Genomic DNA, 24449 nt, shown 5'->3' on the forward strand with positions numbered 1-24449 from the left:
AACAGCAGCCGAGAGTCTGTCTTCCCTCTTACAATGGGATTAGTAAGTAACTTGGAGGGAAAATAACTGTTTGCAAATGTACGGATGGCCCGTCTTTTCCAGGCTTCGCCCTGACGGGTGTTTTAGGGGATGGTCAGATGTGATGGCTCCCAGCCAGCGCCAGCTCCCTGCCCTGTCCACTCAGTGGTGTCAGCTGCCACCCGCATCTTTAACACTGCCGGGAGGGACCCAAATGCTGACATCTGCTCCCAGGGTCTGGGCTTAAGTGCTTTCCCAGAGTCAACGGACTCTACCTGGAACGTCCTTTGGAAAATGCTTGATGTTTCTAGAGCGGGGCATTTGCTCATTTAGGAAAAAGTGAGGAAGAGAAAGTGGGGGCCTGGATCACCGCACCAGGTCTTTCATGCCCCAGGCTTCCCACTCTCAGCCTCCTCGTTCCCTCCACCCCTGCCTGTATGGCCTTGGTCCCTGGCGGCCCAGGTCCTACAGGAGGAAGCACAGCGGTGACCCAGCAATGGGATGATCTGACAGCTCCAGCTTTTGCTCCAAAGGAACCTAGTTCCGGGCTCTTAAAGGAACACACTTCGCTTTATGTTCTCCATAACAACCCAACGGCAGAAGAGCAGTAAAATGTTTTTAGGGTTTCACTCGAGGCCATGATGCTGGCATGCAACAGGATGCGTTCAGTTCAGTTACTTAAAGGACGAGCAGGAGTTCCTATGGTGGCTCAGCTGGTTAAGAATCCAACTAGTATCCCCGAGGATGCAGGTTCAATCCCTGGCCCTGCTCAGTGGGTGAAGGATCCAGTAGTCCTGAGCTGCAGCATAGGCTGTAGACATGGCTCAGATCCTGCATTGCTGTGGCTCTGGTGCAGGCCAGCGGCTACAGCTCCAATTCGACCCCTAGCCTGGGAACTTCCACATGCCACTGGTACAGCCCTAAAAAAAGGAAGAGCTTAAAAAAGAAAAAAATGCAAAGTTTCTGGCAGACGCAGAGCAGAGGGCGGGAGGTTCGGGGAGGGGAAGGAAATAGGCACTTGGGGCCCCTCTCCTGCATCCGTCCATTCTGCTCCTTGGTGGGACCCAATGGGGCCCTGACCTTGGAGGCCTGGTTTGATCATCATTTCTCAACTGTTCCTTGGGAGACAGAGGTAAGCGTGCCTTCAGAGGAATGGCTGAGCAGAAATAACTGGACGCAGCCCCAGAGCCACAAGAAAAACTTAAGGAGCATGTGTGCAGAGAGGTGGAAGCCGATGGCCCAGAGCCCCTCCCCGCCCCTGGGCTTATCTCCTTCCCAGGGACAGGACCTCACAGAGCAGAGAGCTCACGATGTGCCTACAGAGAGAGGGAAAACCCACTCTTCCATTCTTTTGGTTTTGTTTTTGTTTTTTGTTTTTGTCTTTTTAGGGCCACACCCATGGCCTATGGAAGTTCCCAGACTAGGGGTCAGATCAGAGGTGCAGCTGCTGGCCACAGCCACAGCCATAGCATGCCAGATCCTTTAACCCACTGAGCGAGGACAGGGATAGGACCTGCAGTATCAGCTAATACTGGTCGGCTGCTTAACCCAGAGCCACACGGGAACTCCAAGCCACTCTTTCTAAGTCAAGTCATTTATCATGGACTGTCAATGGAGCTGCATCTCCCCACGGGCTCCTTGGGCCCCTGCCACCTCTGTCCCGCCATGTGTGACTTCCGAGAGGGTCACAGCAGGGTCCCCTAGGTTGCATCACTTTCTCCATTGAGGGGCACCCTCTGCAGCTGCAATGGGAGCTGAGAATGGGCACGTGGCCCCAGAACCTGGTCACTCTATTTTCTTCTCTCTGGGTCCCCAACCCCACGACCATACAGTATTGTCCACTTGACATCCCTCAGAGTCCAGCTTGGATTTTCTAGAACTGACACGTTGACAGATTGTTTGAGATGTCAAGGACCAACCTGCAGTATTTTTTGCTCTTTTTTTCTCTTTTTACAGCTGCAACTGCAGCATCTGGAGGTTCCTGGGCCAAGGGGTGAGTTGGACCTGTGGCTCCTGGCCTACATCACAGCCACAGCCACCCTGTTACATGGCAGCTTGTGGCAATGCTGGATCCTTAACCCACTGAGTGAGGCCAGGGATTGAACCTGCATCCTCCTGGACACTCTGTCAGGCTCTTAACTCACTGAGCCACAACAGCACCTCCTAACCTACAGTGGTTTCACTTGCGTTTCCACTGGACTAGAAATTCGCCTCAGACGAAAACCCTTCAAATGCAGCTCCTTGGGGCCCAGACCTGCAGCGTGCTGGGTGACCATCCAAGAACTTAACTCGCCATAGACCACCCTCTGGCCCAAATTACAGGAGTTCCACATATAGCATCCAAAGACCCCTTCCCACCCCCGCCGAAAGTCTCTCCCCATCACAGTTCTGGCTCAAGGTCCCACAGTGCATTTCCTAGGGCAGGTCCAGGTGCATCTTGGCGTTTCTTCTGGGAACAGCAACTCAAGTCAGGTTCCTCTTGTTCTGAAGACCTGTGAGGCAGAGAAAGAGCTCTGTGACCCCCACACTCAACAACAATGGGATAACAGGATAGGGAAGTGGCTGGTAACATCCTCCATCCAAAGCAGGGAGGAAAGAAAAGCTTTATCGGCAATTGGTCCATAGCAATTTGGAAATCCAGCCAGGCACACGTCTCCCTTTCCCTGATTTAGAGCCAAGTCCTGCTCTGGGGGGTGGGGGTGGTGGGGAGGCTTCCAGCAGCTTTTCATCAGAAGCTTTTGGGGCAATTCCCTGAAAATTCTTAAAAGCCCTACTGTCTAACAGAAAGTCTACAAGGCCAGACTTGAGGACTCTTCCACGTCCTACAAGGTACATCCTTACATTGTTCCGAAGTCTGAAAAGAAGTCTGAGAGTCACACCTTGCGATGGTCATCTCGAGTGTGACCCTGGCTTTGTCTGTGTCCTGGGCCCATTTCTCACAATGAGGCCTTTTGCTGGCAGACAATGGCAATGAGACGGGTTCAGGAGTTCCCATCGTGGTGCAGTGGTTAACAAATCCGACTAGGAGCCATGAGGTTGTGGGTTCAATCCCTGGCCTTGCTCAGTGGGTTAAGGATCTGGCATTGCTGTGAGCTGTGGTGCAGGTTGCAGATGTGGCTCGGATCCCGCATTGCTGTGGCTGTGGTGTAGGCCGGCAGCTACAGCTCCGATTCGACCCCTAGCCTGGGAACCTCCATATGCCGCAGGAAGCAGCCCTAGAAAAGGCAAAAAGACAAAACTAAACAAAAAGATACAGGTTCATTATCAAACCCAGAAAACTCTTTATATTTCCTTAGTCCAGCCTTCCCTTTACTTCTTCACATAGCTTCTCACAGGCAGCTCCAAGAAGCCAGGGGTTGTGAGTTCAGTATATCTCCTTCCTTTTCTCCCTCTTTCCAAGGGTGACAATGCGTCCCAACTTCCTGTCCCCCCTCCACTCACATTTTCCTCACTGTCCTCCAAGTTGTCACCAAGTCTCTCTGAGGTCCCTCTAGCTTTTATTAACAATCTTTCAAGGTCCTCCCAACATTTGTCCCAAAGCCAAGATCATGTGTTAGTTTTTGCCTAGGGCAGCAGCCCACTTCCAGGTACCAAATTTTGCTCTGGTTAGCTACGGCGGTGTAACAAACCAAATGGAGTGGTTTAAAACAACAATCATTTTTTATTGCTTTTCACAGTTTGGTGGATCCAAAACATGGATAGAGCCCACTGGGTGGTGCGATGAGGCCAGTGAGATGCTGACTTTGAAAGCTGCCACACTGAGCCGGGGCAGCTTCGTCAGAACATCTGCTGGGGCCTGGAGGCAGCCTTCCCAGGGGGACCCGAGGCCCCGGGAGATGTCAGACTGCACCAGGGTGGGGACAGCCACTGTCCCTGACTCTAATCGACCCCGGTGCAGGCAGCCTGTGGGGGGTGTCCACCGAGACCCACCCCCAACACCCAGGGCAGCACACGCCACTCCGACTCACACAGCAACTCTGTCTACCCAGACAAGGATAGACCCAAGGGACAAGGATAGACCCAAGCAAGACCTTCTGGAATCTTAGCCCTTGAAGAGCTAGATCCAAAGCCCTAGACGCCTCCTCTCTAGGACAGCTATTCCTGGGGTATGTCCATCTATAACCTTGTGTCCTCGCGTGTCCGTCCCATACAGCATCAGTCAACGTTTAATTCAGAACTCAGAACCTACATATGGCTTTATGTCGATTTTTTTTTTTTTTTGCCTTTTTTTTAGGGCTGTACCTGTGGCATTTGGAGGTTCCCAGGCTAGGGGTCTAATCGGAGCTACAGCTGCCGGCCTACACCACAGTCACAGTAATGCCAGATCCGAGCCGAATCTGTGACCTACACCACAGCTCACAGCAACACCGGATCCTTAACCCACTGAGCAAGGCCAGGGGTTGAACCTGCAACCTCATGGTTTCTAGTTGGATTCATTTCCACTGTGCCACGACGGGAACTCCTATGCTGACTTTTTTTTTTTAACGTCAGATACTGACATTTAGAAATAAAGAATTTCCCGGAGTTCCCATGTGGCTCAGCTGGTTAAGAACCCGTCTAGTAGCCATGAGGATGTGGGTTCGTTCCCTGGCCTGGCTCAGTGAGTTAAGGATCTGCTGTTGCTGCAAGCTGCCACATAGATGATAGATGTGGCTCAGATCTGGCTATAGCATAGGGCAGCAGCTGCAGCTCCAATTTGACCCCGAGTCCAGGAAATTCCATATGCTGTGAGTACATCCCTAAAAGGAAAAAAAAGAGAGAGAAATTCCACCCACCACCGCAGGCCTGTATTCACACTTAAAAGATAAGGCACAACAACTGAGGGAATGAAAGTGGGTGTTGGCCTCAAACATCAGACTGGCCTGTGGTCCAGTTCTGGCTACTTCTCCCGGGGCTGGGTGACATTGGGTAGTGATGTCACTGCTTTGGCCTCAGTTTCTACATCTGCAAAATGAGACCTAGGCTGGACCATCTCTTAGGTGCCCTCCAGGCTCAAGTTCAATGGTCTCCCACCAGGGGCACTGGCTCCAGCGCCTCCTCTGGTGGGCAAGGGAACTGCTCCATCATCCTCCCTTAAGAAAACTCAGTGAGTTTCTTTTTTTCTTTTTTCCACCATGGCTGCACCCATGGCATATGGAAGTTCCCAGGCCAGGGACTGAACCCAAGCTGGAGCTGCAACCTACAGCACAGCTGCAGCAATGCCGGATCCTTAACTCATTGGCTGGGCCCGGGGTTGAACCCACGCCTCCACCTAGATAAGCTGGATCGTTAACCCACCATGCCCCACAGGGAACTCTACCTCAGTGGGTTTTGAGGTTCCCTGTGGCAACCTGTCATCCCTAAAGGCTGCCTGCTCTGGCAGAAAGCAGCACAGGGAGACCAGCTGGGGATCCTGGAGGGGTGGTATCTAGTTGGGAGAAATTTCTTGCCAACTGGCTGTGGCCAGCCCACAGCATCAAGAGCTTCAGAAAAGCAAGGCCTGCTGAGTTAGAATTTGGAGATATCAGCTGGGCAAATGCCAGAGAGTGGACCCTGGCCTTGAGAGCCACAAAGTGGGGTATTCAGGTATAGCACAGACTCCAGGCATCCATCTCTAGGAGCAGACTGGCCATTTGGCACAGAGATGCAAGCCTGGGTCCTGCCAAAACACAGCACCTAAATCATGGTGTGGCCCGAAAGGGGGCCATCCATGCAGAAAGAGACAGGGGTGGGGGGTGGGGGCTGCCCTGGTCCCGAGTCTTAGTCCATTTCCCTGCAGACAGTCTGCACGGCTCTTGTTATCGGTTTCCAGCTCCATGCTCACGTCTCAAAAATTGTGTTCACTGATCTCCAGCAACGCTCTAACCACTGTGCAGAACATCTGGCCTGCAGCTGCCTCCGCCCGATAGAGATTTTTGCCATAGTTGAGGGATGATTCCCCAGCACAGCACATGCAGTACTGACGGGGCTGTGTTCTGCTAGTCAGGAGGATCTGGGGGAACTGGAGATTTCCTGGGCTTTAAGGTTGGGGTGGGATATGCTTCTAACGGGAGGTATTGCCTGTTTTCGGTGCATAAGTTATCAACTGGAAACATTTGTTTATAAACCTCAGCAAGAAGAACTTTGTATAAATGGACCCTCCCACGGCCCCCACAAAAAAAACCTAAGAACTGTGCTGGAAAAGGTCACGAAGCAAATTTCTGGAATGTTCTAAGTGGGAACTAGTTCTTTTTTTGTTTTTTGGCCCCGCCCTCAGCATGCAGGAGTTCTGGGGCCAGGGATCGAACAAATACTGCAGTGACAATGCCAGATCCTGAACTGGCGGAGTCCCAAGGGAACTCCTGGAATGTTCTAGAGCGGAGTCATCTGCTAACAATGAAATTACCTACAGGTGACCGAGCCTCCTCTGCTAGGAAACAAAAGCAGGTCTCTTGTGCTAAAGGATTTTAAAAGCTACACAGAGAGAAGGGAAGTTGGTTTTGACATATCCTTTGTTAGCGTCTTAGCACATCCCAGTGGCTGTTAAGCTCAAAGCCCCGAAAGGTCTGGACAAGGAGCAAATACCTGCCAGGAGCAGAGTGCTTTCCAGAGCATGTCCCCTATGAGATTTCCTCTCAGACTTGCCCAAGGCGTCCAGGGGGCAGAGGTGAGGCTCCCAATCAGCACCTCCAGGCGGCCCAGGCTTTCTGGAGCTGCCTCTTCCCAGGTGTCAGACCTGCATTGAGGCCTGAAGGTGCTCCCAGCCTCCTCGTCATCCCTCGCCCCTTCACACTCACAGCTTTCCCCTAGGGAGCCTTCCGACTCCCTCTGGCCTTTGCTTCCCAGAGAACCTGGCCCAGGAGCGGGTTTGGGGTCCCTTCTGCATTCTGTCTGCAGCAGCGGGGGTGGGGGGGCAGGCCTGTCAGAAGCAGCTCAGCAGGGCTCAGTCTGACCTGCTCTTTCTGAGGGGCCTATTAGGCAGCTGGATCAGCTCCTAATCACCCTCTGGCCCTGGGGGGTGGAGGGTGAGGAGGGGGGTGAAGGGGGAGGGAGGAGGGGTGGGGAGGGGGAGGGAGGGGGGTGAGGAGGGGTGGAGGGAGGGGGGTGAGGAGGGGTGGGGGGAGGTAAGGAGAGGGGAGGGGAGAATGCTGCCTTCCCACTGTCTTGGCTGTCACCTCAGAATGAACAATGGCTGACAATCACTGGGCATGTAGCACAAGTGCCTGGTGCGGTGCTGAGCGGGCTATGACCATTCTCATATCCAATCTTCATAAAAGCCCCACTTAGCAAACAAGGACCTGGACTCAGGGTCCCCGGGAAAGTGTCACCCAGCAAAGCCGCAGGGCAGGGGCCCCGTGAGCTGTCCGGGCGTCAGGATATCTCTGACGACCCAGGCCATCAATCCTGGGCTCCGCAGTACAGGCATCTGCAAGGGCGGGTCTGATCGCTAAGGGTCCCCTTTTAAGTAACAGGCCTGGCACGCCAGCCACAGGAGGGAGCTGGAGGAGGGAGCAGGGCCTGGCCCCCTGACAGTCCCATCCCCTCCAGCCTGGTGAGAAGAAACCCCACCCCACTACTCTGCTTCCCAGGCACTGGGCAGCCACAGCTTCCTCCTATTGCAATAATAATAATAATAAATAACGTTTTCTTCTCTTTTGAGTGCCATAGGCACCCACTCTGGGCGCCACTGGCCCCGGAAGCCACTGGGAAACTCATAGGCTGGAGCCCGAGCACTTCAGCGGCGCCATCCTCCGCCGGAAGAAAGCTGGCTTGTTCCAGAAGCACAAAGGCTGGGCGCTGGGCGGGCGACGGGCCGTGAATGCTAATGGGCCGGGCGCTGGGAGCCTCCGGAGGGAGGGAGGGAGGCCCTGGACCGGATGCCCCCAGCGGCGGGACCACTCCACCCCCCACCCCATCAAGCCGGCGCGGGGGCGCCTGTGCCCGTCACGTGGGGACCTAGGCGAGCATCTGTTGCAGGCGGCGCGACGTCTAAACATCCGCGCAAACTTGGACCAACAGGTCCTGCCGAAATGTGCTAACCATCTGCTTTCCCTTAGCCGGTTTTTGAGCAAATTGTGTTTATTATGTTAATTTATTTGACTGTCAACAACACGGAATGACACAGTTGCTGCTAAACAACATCATTATCTATCTCATTCTGGCATATCACCAGGCATTTTTTTTTTGTCAATGCAACAGGAAGAAATACATATTGAAATGCTGTTGATCTATTTTAAAATTGAGTCCAGGTGGGCTGAGCCTCTGGACCACTCACCGGGTTTACTCTGGGGGAGGCAGCTTCTAGCGGAGGCCCAGAGCTCAAGTGCTTGGCCAGACACCTTCTCAGAAGCTGCTGGGTTGAGGATGGGGCATTGCACGCCTCTGATTTTTCTTGCCAAAACCTCCCTCCGAAAAGGCTCCCATTTTCCAGACGGTCAAGCAGGGGGACAAGGAGGAGTCCTGAATGGAGGAGCAGGCTGGCCATGCGACAGATCTCGTGCTTCCCTGACAACCACCCTACACAGCCAGGCAGGGGTTGGATCTCAGAGTCACTAAGATCATCTGCCCTTCCCCCCTTTTGCGGAGACCAATAAAGGCCATACCTCAGAGACAGAGCCAAGAAGAGGGGTGTTGGGTGGGAGACTGGAGGGAGCGAGAGAGAGCAAGAAGAGGCATCTCAAAATGTTCCCTGCCGGAAATGAACTGGTCCCCCAAGCAGAGCTCTTGCCGGGGCCTGAAGAAGCTGAACGCAGCATCCTGCTGACGCCAGTGGTTCTCCAATTAGGTAATAAGCAACAGGAGGCAAATGCTGTTTCCTGGGAGGAAAACAGTGTAGGGCTTCAGACAGAGACCTGGGCCTCCTGCTGCTGCCGCTGCAGAGGAGAAACAGGGTTTCTTTCATTCAGCTCATGGGCCAGCAAGAGACTTGGTCTGCACAGCCCCGATCCAGGGCCTGCCGGTAACAGCTGGTGGGCCAGCCTCCTTGCAGTTCAGAGGGGAGCTTTGCCCACTGACCCTCGGAAGTGGAGAGGGTCCCAGGTGGAATTGTTACGGCACAAATGACCCGCCTGATGGAGTGATTGGGTAGCCAGGTGGCTTCTGGGTGTCCTCGCAAATATTTGGTTTCAAGGAACGGGGTCCCGTTACACAGCTCAATAGCTGGAGGCTCCAAGGGCTGCAGCAGTAAGCCTTGTCCCCTTCTTGTCCCCCAGCCGTCAGCAGACAGCCCATAAAAAATGCGGGGCTCGTGTTCACACAGGGGGCTGTTGGTTTTATGGGCTGGGGGAAGGGAGGCTGCCCTGGAGTCTCAATTAAACGGGTCTCAGCTGCCAGGGACACAGCAATCATGGAGGGACACCTGGGTCCAGGGGGGCCTACAGGGACTTGATGTTCCGTGGGGGTGCCCTACTCACCCATGAAATGTGCACATTGTCCCTCTCCTGCCTCCCAGAGCCACCAGCTCCCCACCTCCTAGTCCCACCACACAGACGGCCCCTGCCCTTGAAACATGGCCGGCAGTGCTGGGTTCTGCCCTCCTGGACCTCGGGCTGGGCCTCCTCTTTGCTTTCCTCCCTCGGTAGAAGCACACATACCCTTGGGAAAAGGTTACTGGTTCACTCTCAAACAGGTGCCTGAATTATATCTCTTCAAGGGCATTTTCCATTCAGTTGAGGGCCCAGCCTTCAATCCCAGGAATAGGTCTCTTACCATGGAATGCCCTAGTGGATGGCATGAAAGGGGAGCCTCCTGTCCCCTATACTCTAAGCTCTTTTAGGGGAAAGGAGGACTTCAACCCGAGGTGGGGGCTCCTCTGTGAGCCTGACTCTATTCTGGGCCCCCTTGATCTCTAAAGGCAGCTTGTTTAGCATCTTGGAGAAGGATACGAGGAAAGGCTTGGAGGATGCTGGGCACCAGGTGGCGCTATTGCCCAGGACCGTCTAGTTGCCCTCAGAGGGGCGGTGGCGGCGGGGGAGGGGGCCTGGAGCAGCTGGAACTGCACTGGTTAAGAGGGGGTGCAGCCGTGGTGCGGGGGCGCTTCTAGTCGCGAGTTCCTAACTCAGCGGTAACTGGAGGGCGGAGCTTAAAGAATGAGTCGCAAATTCTTCCCCAATCCCTGTCATAAAGCCCTGTGACTCTGATTCCCGGGGTGGGGTGATGGGCTGGGGCCGGACCAAGGACAGACTTCTATTGTGGTCCTTGGGGGTGGGGCAGGACACTGCTCTTTTCAGGTTCAAGCAGAGGGGTCCCAGGAGGTTAACTGGGCACTGTACGTGCGCTCTTTCCAGGAGCGTAAACCCAGCTCCAGAGGCGCCCGGTCCGCGGCTCCCAGGGCGGATCCGAGCGGGTCGCGCGGCGCATCCCCGGGGCGGAGCTGCCCGCGCAGCTGCGCTCCCACCCCCGCCCCCTGGTCTGGAAAAAGCAAAAGCATCTCTAGGTGCTGTGCTTTCTTCACGTAGTGATTACCACGTGTCAGAGAGAAACTGCTGCTTTCTGTATAACCACAGACCACTTCGGAGAACAGGACTGGGGATCAAAAAGGAAAACTACTTCAAAACAAAATGCTGCAGGCTGCCTTTTTCCTCCTCCCTTTCTCTCTCATTTTTTTTTTTTTCCGGGGCGGGGGTGGGGGTGGGAGGAAGGATTAAAAAAACAAACAAAAAAGTAAGTCCGCATCTTCTCGCAACTGCAGCTGATTTCCTGTGTAAACGAAAACCATGTGATATTCCATAAATGCTTCCAGCTTTAAATGACAGGAAATGAAAACCATCACGGAAAAGGACAACTTCGGAATAAATCCCCAGTGCAGATATCATTACGGCGACATATCAGGGGGACGGTCGTCGGGCCGCCTGCACATCCCCGCAGGTCATTAGAGGGGCTGCTAAAGGGGGCCGGGCGCCGGGGGCAGCTCCCCCCGAAGTGTTCCTTCTGCGGGAGAAATGGGGCGGCGGCGATCACACCCCGGCGCAGCGCCCGGCAACTGGGCTTTCAATTAGGGACCGAGCTGGGAAAAGCAGTCTTTTCTTTCCGCACGCCTCGCCGGGGTCAGGTCACGACCCCTCCACCGTGTTCAATCGGCAGTGCCATCCATATGCATGAAGGCTAATTAACTCTGAAAGGCCCGGCTGGCGGGGCCCTCCCTGCCGCGCAGGGGTGGGGTGGGATGGCGCCCCCCCGAACACTCACGCCCACCCCGTCCTCTCCCGGGAGGCCCAACCTCTGCAGCTGCTCCCGCGCTGGCCGAGTGCACACGTGTGCGCACGGAGCGCGCTACTCCGCCGCGCGGGGCTGGCTGGGCCAGGGAATTAGACGCGTCATTTGTCGCCAGCCTAGCAACACGTGCTGATTTATCCTGATGGCTCCCGCCTGGCCCCAGCGCCCACCGCGGGCCCAAAGTAGGAAAGGGATGCTTTTCAGGTTCAGGGACCAGGACTCTAGCCCCAACCCTCGCTGCCTGTGGGAGGGAGCCTGGGTGAGTCACGCCAGCTCTCTGGGTTCCCTGCCTTTGCTCAGCTCTCACGTGAGGTTGTTGGGCTGGAAAATCAGTCGAGTACCAAAGATAAATCCCGAGAGATCTATGCAGCTGCCACATTTTCCCCAGCTCAGAGTATTTTTCGGTTTCCCAGTTCATGACAAGCCAGGAGGTGCCTCGGTTTCCACGGGGTGGAATCTGGGGTGACCTTTTCTATTTCTTTCTGTATCAGTTGCAACTCTTTGGCTTCAGAGTTTTCAAAAAGACCTTGAACTAGCAAACTAGAGAAAATTTATTTTACTGAGTGTTTGCTTGTGGACCCACAACCTAGGATGCGCCAAGCTCAGTTCCCACTTTCTCCTTCACTCACCTTCTCTTTATTTTTGCTGCTTTGATTTTGTTAGCCCACTGGCTTCCTCTAGGCCTGTTTCACAGTCCACCTGGCACAGGAGACGGACGGTCCCATTCAACAGATGGGCTCAGAGCAGCCGGAGTGAGCTGCAGGGCCTCGTTTCAGACACAAAGTCTCAGATTGGCCCAGCTTGGGTCACGTGCCAGATCCTGGTCCAATCAACTTCAAGGAGTCAGTCCCATGATACAAACATGGCTGCCACAAGCCCACCCCTGTGGATACGGGAGAATGAAGGGGTGGGGGGGACCAGATGTGCAAAAGGTTGTCTTCTGTGCTAAATCAAAGCATGATTTCGACCAGATCACCTTATAATAAAGAAGAGGAGGGGCAGGAGTCCTTATACAGATTTCAGGGGTACCAGGAAAAACATGCCTGCCTTTCTTCAGCATCAAGCAGAAGTTAGGCGAGAAGTCACAGGCCCCACTAAGATTGTAGAGGAGAAGAAGCTGACTTTCTTAGAGGGACTTATGTGGCCTGGGCCTGAGGAAGGGTGGGGACTGCCAGGAGGAGAGGTGACACAGTGCCTCCTGGTCTGATCAGACCTCCTCTCAGATCAGACCACCTGAGGGCAGATCAGGTTGGGAAGTGAAACACTCAGAGCCCTTGGTCATAAAAAATAAAACCTACCTTGACTAGTTCAGCAGAAAATGGATTCATTATGTGTATTAGTCAGGACCGGCTAACCTTATCACAGCACCCAAATCAAAGTGGCTTAATACAATAAGAGGCTTATTTGGAGACACAGTCCTATCAGGGGAGATTCAAGGGCTCAAGCTGCTTTTTTCTAGTGGCTCCACCATTGTCTAGGGACCTTGTGTCTTCCATGGGATGGATTTTCTACTTCCTTCTGGGAGGTAAGAGCACAGAGAATGGCTCTGGGGGTTTTAGGGACCAGGCATGGAAGTGCATCACTTCTGTCCATGTTCCATTAGTCAGAAGGCAGCAGTCATGTGGCCACACACAAAAGCAAGGAAGGCTGGGAAAGGCAGTCCAGCTCTGTGGGTACCCAAGGATGGAGAGAAAATGGGTCTGGTGAGCTTCTAGGCTTTCCCTTCCTCCGACAGGTGGGAGGAAGAGCTGGAACTGAACTTCCAAGAGCATTCCCAAAGCCCAGCCTCAGACTCCAGGAATAGAGAGCGGTGGCCTCTGCACGAGGCACCCAGTGCCCCATACCTGCTTGGTCGCACATGCCACCTCTGCTTGCACTAATGAAACTTCCTGTCCCATTGACCTTGCAATGTCTGGGAAACAGCTGCCACCACTGACAGCCGGATGTCTCTGCCATGGACGAAAACACTTTTAAGGAAGTGGGGAGGTACTAGCAGACCGCTCCCCTCCTCTTCCCTCTTCCTTCCTCCAACGCCCCCCCCCCCCTTAGGTTATTTACTTCCAAATTCAGGTCTTGCTTGGGAGTATTTGAAGGGTCAAGACTTTCTCCTTCCTTCAGGGAAGGCTGGGAATTCAAGTTCTGACTTTTATTCCGAGAAGGCAGGACTTGTTGTGAGCTTTTCCTGTAAGAAGGAGATAGAGAGTCACAAGTCAAACAGATTTCCACCACTGGGGGAGGGGGGTGGGGGGGAGCGGGGAGGGGACCCTTCTGGCACTTGCAGCTCTGGCTGGACTTAGATGACATGGCGCTGGGACAGAATTAGGCATTATTTTCAAGCAGTTCCAAAATCAGAAAGGCCAAGAGGCAGAGACATTGGCTCGTGGGGTTGGGAGGAATATTAGAAGCTATCTGTCCTTTAACTTAATGCTGAATCCCTCTCCCCAAATTGCTCTGTGACCACTCAGCCCCACTGAAACAGTCATAGTGATGGGTGACTCAGTACTGCCCTCCAGGGCAGCCGTTTGGATTGCTTTTTCGTTTCTGGAAGGTTGTGTTTGTTTGCTTCTTTTACAGCCACACCTGCAGTATATGGGAGTTCCCAGGCTAGGGGTCAAGTCAGAGCTGCAGCTGAGAACTAAGCCACAGCCACAGCAAAACCGGATCTGAGCTGTATCTGCAACCTACACCACAGCTTATGGCAACTCCAGATCCTTATCCCACTGATTGAGACCAGGGATCAAACCCACATCATCATGGATGCTAGTTGGATTCATTACCACTGAGTCTTGATGGGAATTCCTAGAAGTTTTTTTTTTTTCTTTTTTTTTCCTTTTTAGGGCCTCACCTGTGGCATATGGGGGTTTCCAGGCTAGGAGCCCGAATCGGAGCTATAGCCGCCGGCCTATGCTACAGCCACAGCCACTCCAGATCTGAGCTGCATCTGCGACCTACACCACAGCTCAGGGCATTGCTGGATCCTCAACACACTGAGCGAGGCCAGGGATCGAACCCGCCTCCCCATGGATACTAGCTGGGTTCGTTTCCACTGAGCCTTGACGGGAATTCCAGTTCTTTTGCAGGTGAAGCAGAAATCTGATTTCCAGTTCTGGCTGCAGTTCTGCCCTGTGAAGACACATGGAATAAATCTTCCCCGTGTGCATGTGGCAACTTTTGTGCTCCAACTTCCTGTCCTTTATTTTTTTTAAACTCTTCTCCAGGCTGAACAGCCCTTCTGTCTCCACTTTGTTCTCACTAGGCTCAAGAGAGACTGGTGAGCAGAAGGTCACAGGACATAGACCCATAAGCGGTGTTGTAAATGTCACTACTTCTTACAGTTGTCTCAGAGGGGGGCATAAATATTCCAGGTTCTTTTTTTTTTTTTTTTTTTTTTTGGTTTTTGTTTGTTTTTTTGTTTTTGTCTTTTTAGGGCCACATCTGTGGCCTATGGAAGTTCCCAGGCTAGGGGTCGAATTAGAGCTACAGCTGCTGGCCTACATCACAGCCGCAGCAATGCCAGGTCCAAGCTGTGTCTGCGACCAACACTACAGCTCAGGGCATCGCTGGATCCTTAATGCACGGAGTGAGGCCAGGGATCGAACCCGCTTCCCCATGGATACTAGTTGGGTTCGTTACCGCTGAGCCATGATGGGAACTCCAACGTTCCAGTTTGACTGACAGGCAAACTGAGGTGCTGAGCAATCTGGCACTAGAAGGAAATCAGGCACAGTCCTAATTGCCACCAATGGCCTTCCTACGAGGTCCCAATCAAGGGCCACCTCTCTGTGTGCTGGGTCCCTGGGCCTGCCCAGATTCTCAAGCCCAGGGAGATGCTCTGATGGCCCCACCGTGGGGGCTGTCACTTTGGTACCTTTCAGTATTATTACAAACAGTCCAAGGCACAGACATAAGAGCAAGTCCTCCTGTAACAGTCTCTAAGGACATGACCCTGAGTGTGTAGTACAATGACTTAGGAAGAAAACAAAAATCATTTTTCACCCTGACTTTTTTTTTTTTTTTTTTTTTTTTTTTTGCTTTTTAGGGCCGCATTTGTGGCATATGGAAGTTCCCAGGCTAGGGGTCGAACTGGAGCTGCAGCTGCCGGCCTACACCACAGCTACACCAGATCTGAGCTGCGTCTGTGACCTATACCACAGCTCACGGCAACACTGGATCCTTAACCCACTGAGCGAGGCCAGGGATCAAACCTGCAACTTCATGGTTCCTAGTCAGATTCGTTTCCACTGTACCACAACAGGAAGTCCCTCTTTTCTCTTTCTGAAACCTAATGGGTCCCCACAAAAAAGGAAGGAGCTGGTTATTAACAGAACCACTGCTCTGGAAATGATGCTTTAATAGAGAGACATAGTGGGCGGGTTCAGAAGTGGAGGTTTCACAGGATGCCCCAGCCATCCAGATCCTGGCTCCCAGTGATGGTTAATCACCCCCACCTCAATCCTGGATCCTTTGATGTGTTCATCTGTCTCATCCACTGTTCTCATGATTTTGAAAGAAATGGAGGAGTTCCCACTGTGGCGCAGGGGAAATGAATCCACCTAGTCTTCACAAGGATGCAGGTTCCATCCCTGGCCTCGCTCACTGGGTCGGGGATCTGGTGCTGCCGTGAGCTGTGATGAGCTGCCGGCCTACGCCACAGCCACAGCAATGAGGGATCCAAGCTCCATCTGTGACATCTGCGATCTATACCACAGCTCACAGCGATTCCCAAGGGGGCGCTGTGGCTGGGCCCAGGGAGGAGCGGCCTCTCATAGGCCTGGGGACACCGCTGGTGCTGTCCTACCCCAGGAGGGTCTCTCAGGGAAGGGCTCTGTCATGCCCGCCTCAGTGGGGGCTGGGCAGGGAAGCCCAGGCCAGAACAGGAAGTGCAGTTGTAAATGGAGTGAATCTTTTGATTTTACCAGAACCAGATGCATAAAAGCACCAGGATAAAAGGAAGCCAAAGGTTAACAAAACAACTACTGCCATCAGGAACAATGAAGTTTTATGGCCATGCTTGTCAATGGTGCCATTTATGAGTTACAAGTCTGGGCTAGGAGTTCCCATTGTGGCTCAGTGGTTAACGAATCCGACTAGGAACCACGAGGTTGCGGGTTTGATCCCTGGCCTTGCTCAGTGGGTTAAGGATCCGGCATTGCCGTGAGCTGTGGTGTGGGTTGCAGACAGGCTCGTATCTGGCATTGCTGTGGCTCTGGCGTAGGCCGGCGTCTACAGCTCCCATTGGACCCCTAGCCTGGGAACTGCTATATGCAGCGGAAGCAGCCCTAGAAAAGGCAAAAAGACAAAAAACAAACAAACAAAAAAACCAACTCTGGGCTAGACACAGTGTGTAGGAGAGTGGAGGGCAGAGGCACCCCCTGCCAGGGGGTCCAGCTCTGAGGGCAGCCAGGGCCTCCCTGCATGAACCGCTGGGTACCTGGGGCTCCGGCCTGGCCTGTCTGCACTTTGAAAGTTGATCTATGCCTTGGACTCTCTGCCATCAACCCTATCTCATCTGTGCCCTAAGTCCTGCCCTTGTCTAAGTGCCCAGATAGTGACCTTGGCCACTGCATTCCCTGGCAGGCCGGCTTGGCTGCCACATCTGCTGGATAGCAGTCCTGCAACTCTCAGGCTGAATGGCGTTGAGACCTGGGTGTGCTCACCCCGGTGTGTGTGGATGGACACACGGGACCCACATAATCAGAGCATCACCCTCCCTTCTGCTTCAAACCCCCCAGTGATCCCACCCACTCTCTACCTCCAAGGAGAAGCAGGTGGCACTGCTGTGGTCCTCAGGCACCTATGATGGGATCCCATTACCCCACCAGCCACTCCCCCTGCAGCCTTTGCACTGGCTGCTCCTTTCCCCTGCAAAGCTGTCTCCAGATACCTGCAAGTCTCTCCTCCTTCAAGTCTCTGCCCAAATGTCACCTGTTGACCAGGGAGCTGTGATGGTGGAGCACGCAGTGCAAGGGGAAGGGGGCCTTCAGGCACCCCCGCCAAAGACAGAATATTCCTGCTTACGGGGTGCCTCTGTGGCCTTGGATCCTGAGGACAAGATTGTAGCAAAAGCTGCAAAGGCCTGGGAGTTACAAAGTGAGCTTCCTGAATCATCATTAAGGGGGTACCTCAGGTCTGAACACTTCAGGTCCCAGGGTTTTTTTTTTCCCAATATGAAGATGCGTGATTCTGTCCCTGTGTGTCCTTTTGCATCCTTTTGTTTCAAAGCAAAGGAAAGCACATGACTCTCTGGCCAGTGCAACCGACAACTTAGTGCAGAATCCAGGGATACTGGCAGGTGGAAGGACGGGACATCCGCACAGGGGGTCAGAGGCCAAGCTCACCACCCCCAGAGGGACACCCACTGGGTGTGGAGCCAGACGGGTAAACCATCAGAGAGTGGCGCCACCCATGGCACCTCCTCCTGGGGCTCTGGTCTTTGTATCAAACAGAATGAGCTACAGAGGGGCTTGTTTGGGGGCCAAGCAGGACTATTTTATAGCAGGTTTTTTCTTTTCTTTTTTTTTTTTTTGGCTGCAGCATGCAGCGGTTTGATGTGAGATCTCAGTTCTCAGGCCAGAGATTGAACCCAGGCTGCAGTGGTGAGAGCGCCAAGTCCTAACCACTAGCCCACCGAGGAACTCCCTATAGCAGGTTTCTTTCTTTCTTTTATTACAGTGCAGTTGATTTATAGTGTTGTGTCAATTTCTGCTGTACGGCATAGTGACCCAGTCATATATACACATTCTTTTTCTCATATCATCTTCCATCATGTTCTACCCCAAGAGATTGGAATAGTTCCCTGTATTGTACAGTAGGACCTCATTGCTGATCCATTCTAAACGGATGCTGCTCATTTAATGTGTTGCTGGAGACAAGAGCCCAGATGTGCTGAGGGAACATATTCTAATAACTTGGAGGGGAAAAACCCATATTGCCCATGTCCGGCTTTACAAGATCTATTTATCCCATAGCCACAGCGGGCTCATCAGTCTCATTCTCCTCCAAAGGGCATGAAATGGCCCACAGACAAATTACCTTATAGAAAAAAATGGTAGGAGTTCCCCTGGTGGCTCAGTGGTAACGAACCTGACTGGTATCCAGGAGGACGTGGGTTCGATCCCTGGCCTCACTCAGTGGGTTAAGGATCCGGTGTTGCCATGAGCCGTGGTGTAGGTCACAGACCTGGCTGGAAACCCGTGTTGCTGTGGTTGTGGTATAGGTTGGCAGCTGCAGCTCCTATTCGACCCATAGCCTGGGAATTTCCATATGCTGAGGATGTAGAACTAAAAAAACAAAAAAAAACAAAGGAAAAGAATAAAAGGGTAGGAGAGAACGTGAATGCACTCGAATCCGCAAAGTGATTGATCCAGTGGGTGGCTTTGGTCACCACATCTGAATCTCAGCACATTTGGTGACCTTAAGCAGCAGGCCTCCCTCTGGGGCAGAGGTGAGAGAGTCATCTGTCATCCAGATGCTAAAGGTCCCTGTAAAGTCTCAGGGTGCTCAGGCCCCGGGAAGGGGTGGGGGGAGATGACAGAAGGTCACAAGAGAAGGGGTTTCTGCCCACAGGGACCATCCTCGATCATACAAGAGTGTAAGCCGAATGGCCCCTAGAAACCCAGATGACAGCGTAGTCACCTGCCAGTAGAAACGGGAAAGGTGGGGGGACACACACAGCTTGCTGGTCCCTGGTGCCTGACACCTCACACCCATCAGCAGGTTTTACTGTGATCTGATAGGGCACCCTGCGGTCCCATTTTGCAGTTCAAGGTTGCAGATGCCTGGGGAGGTTCAATAATTGGCTAGAAATTGGCAGATCCAATTCCAGCCCTCTGACCCCGGATCTACTTCCCTGTCCCCGCCCGCCACGTGCTAGGGTAGGGGGAGGAGAAAGATATTTTAAGACGAGTTTCCCTTAAGACACAACATTAAGGAAGGAGGGAGATAAGGTGGCTCATGGCAAAGAGAAGGACCCCTGAAGCAAGAGCTGGGGGCCTTCTGAAAGACAAGGATCCCAACCCCAGGAAAAGCCCACCCCTAGGTCAGCACAGCTGGGCCTTGGGCATCAGTTAAGATCTTGTTGTGACTGTATTTCTCAGGCCCTTGGAGCCAGGAGGGGAAGCACAGGCCAGAGGAGAGGTTTTGAGCCTGGAGGTTGAGAAGAAGGGAGACGAAAGAAACATCTGAAGTTCATAAAAACACTTTTTTTTTTTTTTTTTTCTGGATCAAGGGGTATTCTGGAATGTTCCTTAGAGGCCAGAAGTGTCCTTGTTTAAAATTCAGAATTTATTGCTGTACAGCACAGGGCACTCTATCTAGTCACTTGTGATGGGACAGGATGGAGGACAATGGGAGAAAAAGACTGTATACATGTATGTGTGACGGGGTCACTTTGCTGTACAGAAGAAATTGACAGAAAACTATAAACCAACTATAATGGAAAAAAATAAAAATCATTAAAAGTAAAATAAAATAAAATTCATAATTTACAACTTGGTCATTTCAATCACATTATATTCAAAGAGGATTTTCTTTAGAGCCTACATATTAAAAAGTCTTCATTAAAATTTCATAAAAATATAAACCTGAAAACAGTGTTTTTCAGAGTATTATGGACTGTGCCATTAACAATAGGACAACTGTGTTTAACTCCTTGGCATTTCAACCCGCTTCCTCAGGCAGCCAGGTAAAACCACATTTGCCCATTCTTTTATTTCCTTCCTTTCTTTTTTCTTTCTTTTTTTTTTCTTTCTTTCTAGGGCTGCGCCTGGGAGTTCCTGGGACAGGAGTCCATTCAGTGCTACAGCTGCCGGCCTACACCACAGTCACAGCAACGCCCAATCCGAGCCACATATGCAACCTATGCCGCAGCTCATGGCAACACCAGATCCTTAATCCACTGAGTGAGGCCAGGGATCAAACCTGAGTCCTCATGGACACTAAGCGGTGCTTTACCTGCTGAGCCACAATAGGGACTCTTGCCCATTCTTTTAATATTGTCTTTATTTTGCATCAGATGGCGATGTTCTCCATGAGAGCGGTTCTTTTTGTCCTGAAAGTAGAAAGCATGGGAAAAAATGACGAGGGTACCTTGTAATGAGGCCTGCGCTGGTGTTTCCCATACAGATATGTCCACCTGTCTCCAGGACAAAGGTCCCTAAAGAGACAACTGTGCTTCTTATAGCCCCTAGAAAAGGACCCCCACCCCTCGCTACTATCCTCTAGACACCAATCTCATTGAATCAGGAACAAAACACGTGTCTTTCCTTCCTATGCTGCCATCTTGGTCCGGGGGCCTACAGATGTTCCTATAAATTGAGGAAACTGTCTCTCTCTTCTCCCATCTCGTTCATGCAGCTCCGGCACCCCGCCTCCCCAAACACAGGTCAAAGCAGAGTGTTTTCCACTTGGTCCCATTGTCTGTGGAAAGACCTACAGTCTCCAAGGTCCTGTTAGCTTGGGAAGGCAGTGAACCCCTACCGCTCTCACTGTCAGCCATGTGCTGTGTTTATGCCAAACCATCAGCCTACAATGTCTTTTTTTCTGGTTGAAAAATCTCAGTGAAGTTGGACCTCCCAGTTCTCCCAGTGGGAATGGATCGCACTCGCTTTCTTGATCCCACAGTATTTGGTGCCCCCGTGATAGTATTTCTTAAATTTTGACTTTTGTATTTGTTTACATTCCTTTGGCTGCAGGCAACATCTGCTTCTTAACGGCAGGCATCATTCCTTTACCTCCTGTGGGTACTGATTGGGTGTTACTGAGAAAGTCTCATTTAATAAAGCATAAACCTTTACTTTAAGAAGTGCGAAGCCCTTGGAGTTCCCGTTATAGCACAGTGGAAACAAGTTCGACTAGCATCTATGAGGACTTGGGTTTGATCCCTGGCCTCGCTCAGTGGGTTGAGGATCTGGCGTTGCTGTGATCGAAGTTGTGGCTCAGATGCTGCTTTGCTGCTGGCAGCTGCAGCTCCAATTTGACCCCTAGCCTGGGCACTTCTCTATGCCATGGACGTGGCCCTAGAAAGCATAAATTAATTAATTAATTAAAAGTGTGATGTCTATATTTTCAACCTGTATGCTGGGAAGAGATACAAGATCTTTAGTTTAACAACAGCTCTTTCAAATCCATAAGAAAAGAGTGAATGGGCAGAGGACCTAAATAGATATTTTTCCAGTAAAGACATAGGGATGGCCAGTAGGCCCATGAAAAGATGCTCGTCATCACTAATTATTATAGGAATGCAAATCTAAACTACACTGAGGTATCATCTCACCACACTTAGAATGGCCATCATTAAAAAAAAAAAAAACTACAAGTTAAAAATGCTAGAGAAGGTGTGGGGAAAAGGGACCCCTCCTACACTGTTGGTGGGGATGTAAATTGGTGCAGCCACTATGGAGAACAGTATGGAGGTTCCTCAAAAAAAAAAAAAAAAAAAACAACTAAAAATAGAATTGCCATGTTATCCAACCATCCTATTCCTGGGCATATAGCCAGCCAAAACCATAATTCAAAAAGATATATGTACCCCATTGTTCATAGAAGCACTATTCACAATAGCCAAGACATGGAAACAACCTACATGTCCACTAACAGAGGGATGGATAAAGAAGATGTGGTACATATGTGCAATGGAACACTACTCAGCTGTGAAAAAAGAATGAAGGCCATTTGCAGTAACATGGATAGATCTTGAGATGATCATACTGAGTGACGTAAATCAGAATGAAAAAGACAAATACCATATGATACTACTTATATGTAGAATCTAAAATACAACACAAATGAATATATGTACAAAACAGAAACAGACTCACAGACATAAAGAACAAACTTGTGGTTGCCAACAGGGCTGGGGGAGGGAAGGAGTAGCAGTTTGGGATTAGCAGATGCAAACTCTTTTATATATATATAGGATGGATAAACAATATGGTCCTACTGCACAGCACAGGGAACTGTATTCAATATCCTGGGATAAATCATAATGGAAAAGAATATGGAAAAGTATATATTTGTATAGCTGAGTCAATTTGCTGTACCATGGAAATTAACACAACATTGTAAATCAATTGTACTTCAATAAAATTTAGAAAAAAGAGAGAAAAGAGTGAATATCCCTCTAGGAAACAAAGGTAATTTCAGACACCACTGGTGAGATTATTCATCCTCACCACTTTTCTGGAGGGTGTTTTGATAATACGCATTTAAACTAGGTATAAATTTTGGTTTAGTAATCCACACTACAGAGCTTCACCTAAGGAAGCAATTAGGACATGCACATAGATTAAGTACCATTGTACTTAACAATCTTTAGGTTAGGAGACAGGGCGATCTGTAATATTAAAGAAATGGAAATGGCACATCCATGGAATTGAATTTTTTTGCAAAAAATAAAAAATCATGTTTTCAAAAAGCATTTCATGCACAGAAAAATATCTGGGCTGAAATATGAAGAAAGAAGAATATGTATAAAAACCTGCTTAAAAGTTATCTCTAAGAAGTGATATTTTGGATTTTTAAAATTTTATTCCACAAAAATTTCCACAATGATTATATGTCTATCTTAAAATCAGAAATAAATGTGTTTAGAAAGAAGACTATTATGGGATTCAACCAGTATACACTGGTACACACCAGTACACTCCAGTAAGCAGCTGTAAAAGCCAGGATTGGTTGGGGCCCTTCAAATTGGTCACTAAAAATATGTAGTATCACCCATGCAAATAACTCTGGTCTAAGGCAGAAAATGACAAGTTGCTTAAAGCCCAGAGAAAGTGTTTTTGTTTTTAAACAACACTCAATGGAAAGAATTGTTCTAAAACTGCTAAAAAGGAAATGAAATCAACCATCATACACTATAGACATTTGGAATCACTGAGCTTAAAAACTGAAAAGAATCTCAAAGACCAGCAACATCACAGATGGAGAAAATATGGTTTAGAAGTAGTTACTCACTCACCCAAGGTCCAAGAGGTAGGCTGGTGGGACGGGTGGAACTGCTGTTCCTCCCACCCTCCAAAATTCATAGGCTGACGTCCTTAACCCTATTTGCACAGAACATGACCTTTGGAAACAGGGTCATTGCAGATGAAATTGGTTAAGTCAAGATGAGGTCACTAGGGGGAGGGCCAGCCAATACAGCTAGTGTCCTTAAAGAGAGGGATTTGGACAAAGACAGACACACAGAGAGAATATCATGCGAACAAGAAGGCAGAGACGGGGAGTGAAACTTCTATAAGCCAAGGATTACAGCCCAGGATTGGCCAAAGCTTGCAGCAAATCTCCACAAAAAGTGAGAGGAAGCCTGAGACAGACTCTCCTCACAGCCCTCTGGGGAGCCAGCCCTGCAGACACCTTGACTTTGGACCCTAACGGGCAGAGCTATGAGATGAAACACTTCTCTTGTTCACTGTCACAGCAGCCCTGGCCACAACTGCAGGTGACAGGCAGATCCAGAACCAGGTGTGCTGGCTTCTAGCCCAGGGCTGAGGCCTTTAACTCCTGTCCAGTGGACGTGTCCCCAGCCAGTGAACTCTGGACCTTCTCTGCATGGAGGTCTATGTGATTTTCATGCTCAGGACAGAACTGGCTTTGAATTCTAAGCGGAGCTGAGATTGGAACCCGGAGTTGAATTGAGGGGTTGCCAGGGACTGAGACCTCCTGTTACAAATGTGGGTGGGAATGCGTGCTGAAGACCCCCTTCCCTGAGCATGAGGCCACGCAGGATGACACCATCTGGGTTATGCAGTGCAGACTTTAAAGGGTACCTATTGCCCTTGAGTCTATGGCTTTCTAATTAAGACTGAAATGGCACGTTTGTGACCAGCACCTTTATCGTGGGCATTTGGGTTTTTACATCCCTCCTCCAGGCCCAGATCTCTGAGGCCAGAACACTGGGTCTGGGGCTGGCTGGCTTGCTTGCTTGCTTGCTTGCTTGCTTGCTTTCCTTCTTTCTTTCTCTCCTTCTCTCTCTTTTTTTCTTTCTTCCTTTTTCTTTCTTTCTTTCATTCTTTTTTTTTTTTTTCTTTTTGTCTTTTTGTCTTTTGTTGTTGTTGTTGTTGCTATTTCTTGGGCCTCTCCCACGGCATATGGAGGTTCCCAGGCTAGGGGTTGAATCGGAGCTGTAGCCACCGGCCTACGCCAGAGCCACAGCAACGCGGGATCCGAGCTGCGTCTGCAACCTACACCACAGCTCACGGCAACGCCGGATTGTTAACCCACTGAGCAAGGGCAGGGACCGAATCCGCAACTTCATGGTT

The 24449-nt window shown here is 51.0% G+C and overlaps 1 long non-coding RNA gene across 3 annotated transcripts; it reads right to left on the reverse strand.

The window, feature by feature from the left end:
- Positions 913 to 24186, reverse strand: LOC110255684. Of its 3 annotated transcripts, XR_002336334.1 has the most exons (4): positions 23150 to 24186; positions 20143 to 20239; positions 14036 to 14313; positions 12498 to 13372 (listed from the first exon to the last, which is right to left on the reverse strand). It is a non-coding gene; the product is annotated as an uncharacterized LOC110255684 (long non-coding RNA). The 3 variants fall into 3 exon arrangements; XR_002336333.1 differs by lacking the exons at positions 20143 to 20239; positions 23150 to 24186 and adding an exon at positions 913 to 2510 and having other exon boundaries at positions 11820 to 13372; positions 14036 to 14097; XR_002336332.1 differs by lacking the exon at positions 23150 to 24186 and having other exon boundaries at positions 20143 to 21060.

The sequence above is a fragment of the Sus scrofa genome, chromosome 10 (genome assembly GCF_000003025.6).
Source record: "Sus scrofa isolate TJ Tabasco breed Duroc chromosome 10, Sscrofa11.1, whole genome shotgun sequence".
Lineage (NCBI taxonomy): Eukaryota > Metazoa > Chordata > Mammalia > Artiodactyla > Suidae > Sus > Sus scrofa.